This window comes from Chionomys nivalis, chromosome 12 (assembly GCF_950005125.1).
Source record: "Chionomys nivalis chromosome 12, mChiNiv1.1, whole genome shotgun sequence".
In the NCBI taxonomy this organism is placed as follows: Eukaryota; Metazoa; Chordata; class Mammalia; order Rodentia; family Cricetidae; genus Chionomys; species Chionomys nivalis.
Genome location: NC_080097.1, coordinates 71,442,735 through 71,452,100, shown reverse-complemented (window position 1 = coordinate 71,452,100; position 9,366 = coordinate 71,442,735).

Here is a 9,366-nt window from a genome sequence, read left to right as displayed (position 1 = left end):
AAAATGCAAGTTAGTAACTATTCACCTATTACAATCAAACTTGCAGTCATATTAGGTATGTTTTCAAGGTCAAATAGAGATATATTTTAGATAGATCATCTTCAGACACTTCAGAGAGATACAAAGATTATAGTATTTAAGATGTTTTAATAACATAGGATTTTTTTTTATGACAATAGACATGTCTGCTCCTGGCAGCACCAATCTACTTCAGAGAAGATAATTGGCATCAAAGAAACTCCACATGGAGTTTGCTTTCTTTGTAGCAAAATAAGCCACTGGGCAAGGAAAGTGCCCTTTCCTACACAGCTGACAGTATGCTGTCCTAATTGGACAAGCAGGATACAAAAGAGAGTGACTGTCAAACCTTGCCAAGACAAGTGAGACAGTCCTTCAAAAGCTCTGTTTCACAGAGTGGTGGCGGTGGTGCACACCTTTAATCCCAGCACCTGGGATTGAGCTCTGTGAGTTCAAGGCCCAGCCTGTGTCTACAAGAGCTAGTTCCAGGACAAGCTCAAAGTTAGAGAGAAACCTTGTCTCGAAAAACAAAAAACAAAAAGAAAGAAAGAAAGAAAGAAAGAAAGAAAAGAAAGAAAAAAAATCTGCTTCATAGAAGAGTCTGTCAAATATCTAGGCCTGTATGCTGAAGATGGATGCCTCAACATTGCAGAGAACCGTGGGTGACTGTCCAGGAGCCATCTGTTTCTGTCATTTCTCACATTTTTCACTTGCTGGCACTTCCTACTTATGCAGTTAATATTATGTCCTTCATGGGTCTCTGAGGGAGCTGAAGACTGGATAGTTATATCTTTGTTTACCAGACTCAGAAAAGAAATTTACTAAAGAAATGTAAAGTCTATAAGCTTGGTAATGCAAGCTAGAATAAAAAGTGAATTAGGTACAACTCTTTGGACTCTCCAAGATAGGTTAGATAATGGAGTATTTTCTCGGAATTTGTCAAATGCAAATGGACTAGACATTATTGATGTACTTATTGCCTATATATATTGTATATAGTTATTGTACTTATTGTATATAGTTTTCTCATATTAGTTATAACCTTTTTTATTTTAGACAAAAAGGGGACATGTGGTGATATTTTGTTTGATTGAAGATCAGAGTGTGGAGCTAGCCACAGAGGTCAGGCAGTGGTGGCCCACACCTTTAACTCCAGCACTAGGAGGAGATGGGAACTGATGGCTGGGAGAGAGAGGAATATAAGGCAGGAGGAGATAGGAGCTTAGGATTCAGTCTGAAGTTTCATAGGGACAGGATTGCCTCTTTGGTCTGAGGATTTCATAGAGGTAAGAACCAGCGGCTGGCTGCTTTGCTTCTCTGATCTTTCAGCATTAACTCCTATATCTGACTCTAGGTTTTCATTATTAAGACCAATTAGACTTTGCAGTACAGTGCTGTATTGCTTTGACACATTGTTTCACTCTGTAGCCCAAGTTGGTGTTGAATTCACCCTCTAAGCCAGACTGGCCCCAGTCCACAGTGAACTCCTGCCTCTACCTCCTGAGTATTAGGGTTGTAAGCATGGAACACTAGCCTGGCTTTATTGGGCAATTCTTATGGGAGCTCAGAATTCTCATACTGAATGGTAAAGACTCTTCAGAAGTTTTAAATGAGATGGAGGACTTCACTGAAAGTGGATTCCAGACCATCTGTGCTATTTTGTGTCAAAGAACTTGACTACATTTTATCCATGACCTAAGACTTTGAGTAAACCTGACTTTGGAAAAGCAACAGGCTAATCCAGCTGATGAAGACAATCTCAAGGCAGCACAGTGTTCAGGCTGCGCAGTGAACCCTGCTGGGGTGTCTGTCCAAGTTTACAGTGATAACTGTGAACAGGAATTAGAACTGGGTTTTTAAAATGTGTAATATGACCAGCAAAGGAGCACTTTGAAAGATGTGGACATGAGGCTAGAGAGATGGCCCAGAGGTTAAGGGCCCTGGCTGTTCTTTCAGGGGTCCTGAGTTCAAGTCCCAGCAACCACATGGCTCCTTACAAACATCTATAATAAGATCTTGGTGCTGTCTTCTGGCCTGCACACATACATACAGGCAAAACATTGTATACATAATAAATAAATAAATCTAAAAAGAAAAGAAAGTAAGTTGTGGACAAGGAAGGTGTGATTGTTGAAGGCATTGGGATCATTAAGATAATGATCATGTTTTGCACTGGAATAATGGGAAAGAATCTTCTGCGCATTTAGCCCATATTGGCCTTGAACTTACTCTGTCTTCAAGATGACCTTGAACTTCCAGTCTTCCATAGCCATCCTCCAAGTGCTGGAATTACAAGTATATGCCACGCCCTGTTGCACGGCAGTCCTGGAGACCACATCCAGGGCTTCCCAAATGCTAGGTAGGTCGTCTACCAAGTGAACCTAAGGATGAAAAGATTTTAATTTATTTGGAAGACTTTGAGAGCCAGCTCTGAAGAACCCGCTTATAAAGGGCTGTCTAAAGAAATCTCCCTCCCTCATTGTCAAGCATCCTGGTTCAGAGAAGGTTAGAACAATGGTCCAAGGTGGCAGCAGACCCATCATCTACGTGAATGGAGATAGAAGAATGGAAGACTCGCAGGGTCATTGACGCTCCCACCCTGATTTTAAGCTACAAGCAGAGAGAAGAGCTGGCTCAGGTTAGAAGTCATGTAGCTTGTAACCAAGAAGGCCAGAAGGGTAGGATTGGGTTGGCCAAGTCCTTATGAAAGTAAATCATGCCACCACATGCTCTGGTGACTGGACGTGGAGCTGTAGCATTTAATGCTTGGCATGTCTCATTCTTGCTATTATCCCATCCTTCCTTTCTATTCTCCACCCTTATGTTTGGAAAAGCAATGTTCATTCTGCATCACTGTATCATGGGAGTTCCTGTTGCTTTCTATTTTACAGAACCTCACAGATAAAGAGTTTACCTCGTGTTTTTGGATCAGGCTTTTGAGCAATGCTGGAGCTGTTGAGATCATGTGGGATCTTGGAAAGAAATTAAATATATTTTTCTTATGAGCTAAATATAAATCTTTTGGGGGGCAAGAGGTAGGGTGCTATTGTTTAGGGAGACATGTTTGCATGTTAAATTGACAGTGAGTTGACTTGTGGTGATCAGTTTTGATCATTAATTATATTAGATTGGATTAAAAAGCTACTAGAAAATTAGTAAATCACCCCTGTGCAGATGTTTTCAAAGGATTCAATACACAGGGAAGACCTGCTCTGCGTCTGGACAGCACCATCCTGTATACTGGAGGTCTTGATGGAATCAAAGGGGCGAGACAGGAAAGCAGCTTTGTGCAGAGATCTGATTATCAGGAAGTGAGTGTTATGCCCTGTGACGCTCTTCCTGTGATGGGCTGAACCTCTGAAGACAAGTTAGTCTACTCCCTTATGTTATTTTGCTAAGATAGTTGATCACAGCAATATAAAAATTTATACAGGACTTCTATAGTGATATATTATTTGTGTTTTCATGAATAAAGCTTGCCTGAAGATCAGAGTGCAAAGCCAGCCACAGCAGTTATACAGACCAGGCAGTGGTGGCACACACCTTTAATCCCAGCAGCCACGCTAGTTAGCCACAGAGGCCCGGTGGTGGTGCACGCCTTTAATCCCAGCACTAGAGAGGAATATAAAGTGGGATGAGACAGGAACTCGCTCTCTTTTCAGTCTGAAGATTTTGTAGAGATAAGAGCTCTCTAGTGGTTGGTTGCTTTGCTTTTATAACCTTTAGCTTGAACCCCAATTAGCATCAAAAGCCTTTGTGGTCATATGTGTTTGGAATTGAGTTTTTTCCCAGGTCTTAACTAGGTAATGGTGAGAATATGCTATTTATTCCATAGCACCCAATAGAGGGGCAGGCCCTGTCATCAAACACATTCTCCTACAGCAAATACAAGTGCTCTTCACCACAGACCCATCCTCAGCCTCTTATGGTTATTTTCTTCTTTGTACTCCTGCAGTTTTTCAAATAGTCCTTACAAATGACAAACTTGGCCAGGCAGGGTGGCAGTTGGGTCTCTTGAGTTCCAGGCCATCCACAGCTACATAGTTGAGATCATCTTAAAAAAAAAAAAAAAAACAAAGAGAAACTCCCATTTCTTTTGTACGTTGTTTTCTACTCTGAGAAGCTATTGCTCTTCAAGGGAGGCTGGCCCAGGGCTGACTGTGAGTATCTTACCGCCTAAGGGCAAGACCCTGGGCTCTGGGGAAGGTGACTTCCTGTTGTTTTGGCCCAGAACTGAGGTAGGGTGGGTGGAGTGTGTGCTTCAGGCCAGTGTCTCCCTGGAGGATTTCCCGGAAGACTTTCTGCTCTGACAAAACAAATACAAACACAGGAAAAGATTCTGGGACCTAAGAAGAGACACTTCTGTGATAGACGCTTGTACAGAGAACAGCCCCAGGATAGGGCATCTGTTCTCCCTCTGTCTATCCTAATGAGAACATTTTTATTGCCTTTTTTTTTTCTTTATGTAGCCTTGGCTGTCCTGGAACTCACTCTGTAGACCAGGCAGGCTTTGAACTCACAGAGATCCTCCTGCCTCTGCCTCCCGAGTGCTGGGATTAAAGGTGTGCACCACCACCACCACCACCAAGCTTTTATTGTTATTTTTAATTGTGTGTATGTGTGCGTGCGCACACGTGTGTATAGGTATGTACATGTGAGTGCAGGTGCCTCTGGAACTGACGTTACAGGAGGTTGTGAGCTGCTGGGACGTGAAGTAGGGCCATCTGGAAGAACAAGTGCATTTAATTACTGAGCCATCTCTTCAGTCCTTGATCTATATTCTTTAAGCAACAAAGAACATTTTCCAAGTCTGGCATCATGGAGGATACTTATAGTCCCAGATACTCTCAAGACTGAGGTGGGAGAATCACTGAGGCCCAGGAGTTAGAGACCAACTTGTACCATATAGCAAGAGTGTTAGATCCAACTCAAATAGACAAAAAAAAAAAAAAAAAGAAAGAAAGAAAAAAAGAAAGAAAGAAAAGAAAAGAAAAAAGAAAAAAATAACTGCAAATAAAACAGTAATTTTATGTAATTTTCCAGAACAACAGTTAACTTTTGAATCCCTTCCTCTTCCTCCCTCTGGTTACACTATCTCACAGTGGCCTGGGCTGTAAGATGTGTACTGGAGAATGAGAAAGTCACTAGGAGGGCCATTTGAGTACTACTATGTTGGAATACAGCGTACATGGAGGGCCATTTGAGTACTACTATGTTGGAATACAGCGTACATGGAGGGCCATTTGAGTACTACTATGTTGGAATACAGCGTACATGGAGGGCCATTTGAGTACTACTATGTTGGAATACAGCGTACATGGAGGGCCATTTGAGTACTACTATGTGAGAATACAGCGTACATGGAGGGACACCCAGGAACATACGTGACTGTGTAGGTATACTGTGTGTTTGTGTCACAACTTTAATTTACTAAGTGATAACAGCTGAAATATATGACAACTTTAATAGTTTTTGTCCGTGTGTGTGTGTGTGTGTGTGTATCACAGGACAGTTTGTAGGAACCAGTTCTCTCTTTCTACCATGTAGGTTCCTGGGGGTCAAACTCAGGTCACCAGGTTTGGTGACAATCACCTTTACCCCCTGACTCATCTCACTCACCTAGTTTTGGCATTTAACATTAGTGTTTAAACATTAAACAATAAACATTTTTTGATGCAATGAGATTAGGCTGGCCTTCTTCTCTGAGAAGGGGAAGAGGGCTTCAAGGAGGAGACCCGGCGTGCCTGGCCAACGGGACACTCTGAGAACTGTGGAAAGTCGTGCCTGCTCCTGGTCCCTGTCTTTCACGTCTCCCAGTGCTCCATTGGCATCTCCATCGGCGTCACTCTGGCGGCCTCTGCCGGGCTGATGGTGAAATGGGACAGTGGCTAAGACTCCCACAATGCTGGCAGGAAAAGGTCAGATTGAGTGGAATGGTCTGTGGGCACCGTGAGGAGGACCCTGCAGGGAAAGAAACGAGATTAGTTTAACTAAAGTTGTGTATGCCACACTTGGGGTCTAAGGAGTCTTTCTGAGAGTGACAAGAATATTGAGAGAAACGTTTACTGTTGGAAACCAAGAATTCACTTCTTTCCTTCTGCTTCCTGACTCCCATGCAGCCAGGTGGGCTGTGAGCTAGAAGGAGTAAGTCGAGGCAGGAATTCTTGCTGAGGCCACCTGACCATGGCTGAGTTCTCTGGCCCGGCTTTTAGTGAAGAACTGCATTCTTAATGAGGGCAGGAGTCTTAATTAGCCATTTAGTAAAAATAATCTTCCCTGTCCATGCGCCACTTATCTGTGGGATTCGCAATAGGATTTAGTCAACATACTGGTGACTGAGTCCCAGTGAGCATTTGAGATAAAAATAACAGGGCAGAGCTCACAGCTTAGTGCAGCTGCTGCCGTGGCTAGTGCCTCAGCAAAGCCAGTATCAGGTTGTTGGGAAAACAGATCCTTTAGGTCTGCGAAGTCCCATGTCACCGAGGCAGCCGTTTTAGTCATTTCAAGTAAAGCAGTTTATAGCAGCTTGCTTCACCCCTTCACCCCAACCTCTTTCATCATTGCAAACAGAACCTCTAAGCTGTAAAACACGCTGTTCTTTTTCTTTTTTATTATTTATTTATTTACTTACTTACTTAGGTTTTTCGAGACAGGGTTTCTCTGTAGTTTTGAAGCCTGTCCTGGAACTAGCTCTTGTAGACCAGGCTGGCCTTGAACTGACAAAGATCCACCTGCCTCTGCCTCCCAAGTGCTGGGATTAAAGGTGTGCACCACCACTGCCTGGCATTTTTCTTTTCCTTATTTCCCAGTTCAGAGCCTACAGAGTCTTGAACATAGCTTAGGGTTAAACTATAACATAGGGTAAAAGTGCACTAGTGTATGAAGTTTTAGGACCCTACGGTTATCCAGTTTGGGAATAATGTGGATAGTAACTTTCCCAGACTGTCTTGTCTGTCTGCCTCCCTCCCTCCCTCCCTCCCTCCCTCCCTCCCTCCCTCCCTCCCTCCCTCCCTCCCTCCTTCCCTCCCTCCCTCTCTCTCTCTCTTCCCTTCTCTCCCTCTTTCCATTCCTTTCTTCTTCCTTAGTATTGCTCTGAGCCCCTCATCGGTGGTGTCAGAGCTAACCATGAAACAGATTCCAAGGTTCCTGAAATTGTGCATCCCTCTGCTCATGTGCCTAAATTAGCCCTCGAGTGTGTGGATCCGACAGGAGGGGCTGCTTTTACTGAAGGACAATAAAGAGAAAGGGCAGAGTGGTGATAGATAAATAAATAACATCTAGATATACACACACTTTAGCGTGAATATCTAGGAGTTAGGCTTGCTTAGACTGACAAACTGGATTTATCTGAAAAATAAATTTTGATCTTGCTATCAGAAGAGTAGTAGAAAAATGAAATATAAGTGAAGGGCGCGTATGCCAATCATTGTCCCCGAAATTCTAGGGATCAAGCTGAAGACCCCATACATGCTGGGCAAGCATCCGATCACTGATCAAGACACCCTGTAGATCCTGTATATTATCTTGTGTGTGCAGAGGCCGCAGGCCAACTTCAGGTATCACTCCTCAAGATTACTTCTACCGTGTTTTCTGAGGCAGTCTCTCACTAGTGGCTGGGATTATGGACTAGGGTGGGCTGGCTAGCCAGAGAGTCCCAGGAATATTCTGTCTCTGCCTACTCGGCACTGGGAGTCTAAGTGCAGATCACCAGGCATATCAATGTAAAATAAATAGTTTGAATCTTACATACGGCTCCTAGGCCGTGTTAGAAATAGTTTTAAAGCCGTTTTACGTTCAGAATAAAACTGAGTTGCAAGTACAAGCCTCGCAAGCCAGGCCTGGTGGTGCAGTCAGAAACTCCCGGTACTTGGGGGCCTGAAACAGGGGCTTGAAAATTCAGAGAAAATCTGGGCAACTTAGTGAGACACGTTTTCAAAACAAGTAAAAAGAGGGTTGTTGAGATGGTCCAACAACCTTGGTTGTTGATCAGACCTGAGGACTTGAGTTCAATTCCAGGATCTCACGTAAAAACGGAAAGAGAAAACCAGCTCTGCACGGTTGCCATGGCGTACATGCCCTTCCATTAATAATGAATGCTTTTTAAGTAGAATAAGGCTAAGCATATAACTTACTAGTAGAACAATTGTCTAGTATGTATGAGACCCCCAAGTCTTCTGTGCTTCAAAACCTGTTTTCCCTCATGTACTCCCACCTACCCTAGACAGAGCTTCTTTCATTATTAATAACCTTAACTGAAGTGATAGTTATAGATAGCTATATAAGACATATATGATAGATAGAACTTGTTAGAGTTCACAACTGTTATAAATGATGCTTATTAACATAATAATATTAATAATAATAATAACAATAATCAACAAAGCATTATCACCTCAAATCCAGTCTGCATCAAGGGTCACTGTTGGTGTTACATATCTCATAAATTTTGTTTTTGTTTTTAGCATTTTTCAGATAAGGTTTTACGTAGCCAAGGGTGACCTCGAACTCTGATTCTTTAAGCCTCAGCGTCCTGGATGCTGGGATTAACAGCACGAGCCATCATATCTGGCATGTCATATACTTGCTGTTATAATATATAGTCATTTCACTCATCTAAAAATTATTTCAAGCTCTGTCTTTTAATCTCTCATTCAAATTTTCATACCACTTATGAAATTATTTTTAATGATTACATAGCATCCCACTGACTAATGTACCATACTGTGGGCAATTTCTAAGCCTTTGCTAATACAGATATTTCATTAACCAATATACTTGCAAGGACAATCTTAGTACAATTGTGCCCTTTTTTTGCAGGACAGTTTGTTTAATCTGGGTGATTGAGTCACACAATAATGCATTTACAATTTTGACAGCGGTTACCCTTTAAAAACATTTGCTTAGTAAATGTTTAATAGATATCTATTTCATGTTTGACATTTATAAGGCCTTAGAAATTGAGCCATGAAGAAATATACATGCTTCCTAGTGGAAGGCAGCGGCACTTCAGTCAGTAGCCACACCAATCTATGTGCTATTGTAATTATGGCGGCTATTCTAAAGGCAAATTTTTAAAAAGGCAGGGTTGTCACAGAATGTAGCAGAGGAGTTGACACTGGGTATCCAGGGGCAGCTTCCATTCTGCTCAGCACAGAAGTTACAGTGTAGAAGGAAGAGTTACAGTGTAGGAACCTGAGGGCCAGGGAGGGCAAGCCAGGCTGCAAAAGACCAAGGCCAGCGGGCAGAAACAGAAAGGCAGCCTGAGAAGCCAGGCTTTGCCATGTCCTTTACGGTCTTTCCCTCGGTATGCAAAGGGACCTGCTCCCTGCACCTTTGAGAACAGCCGTA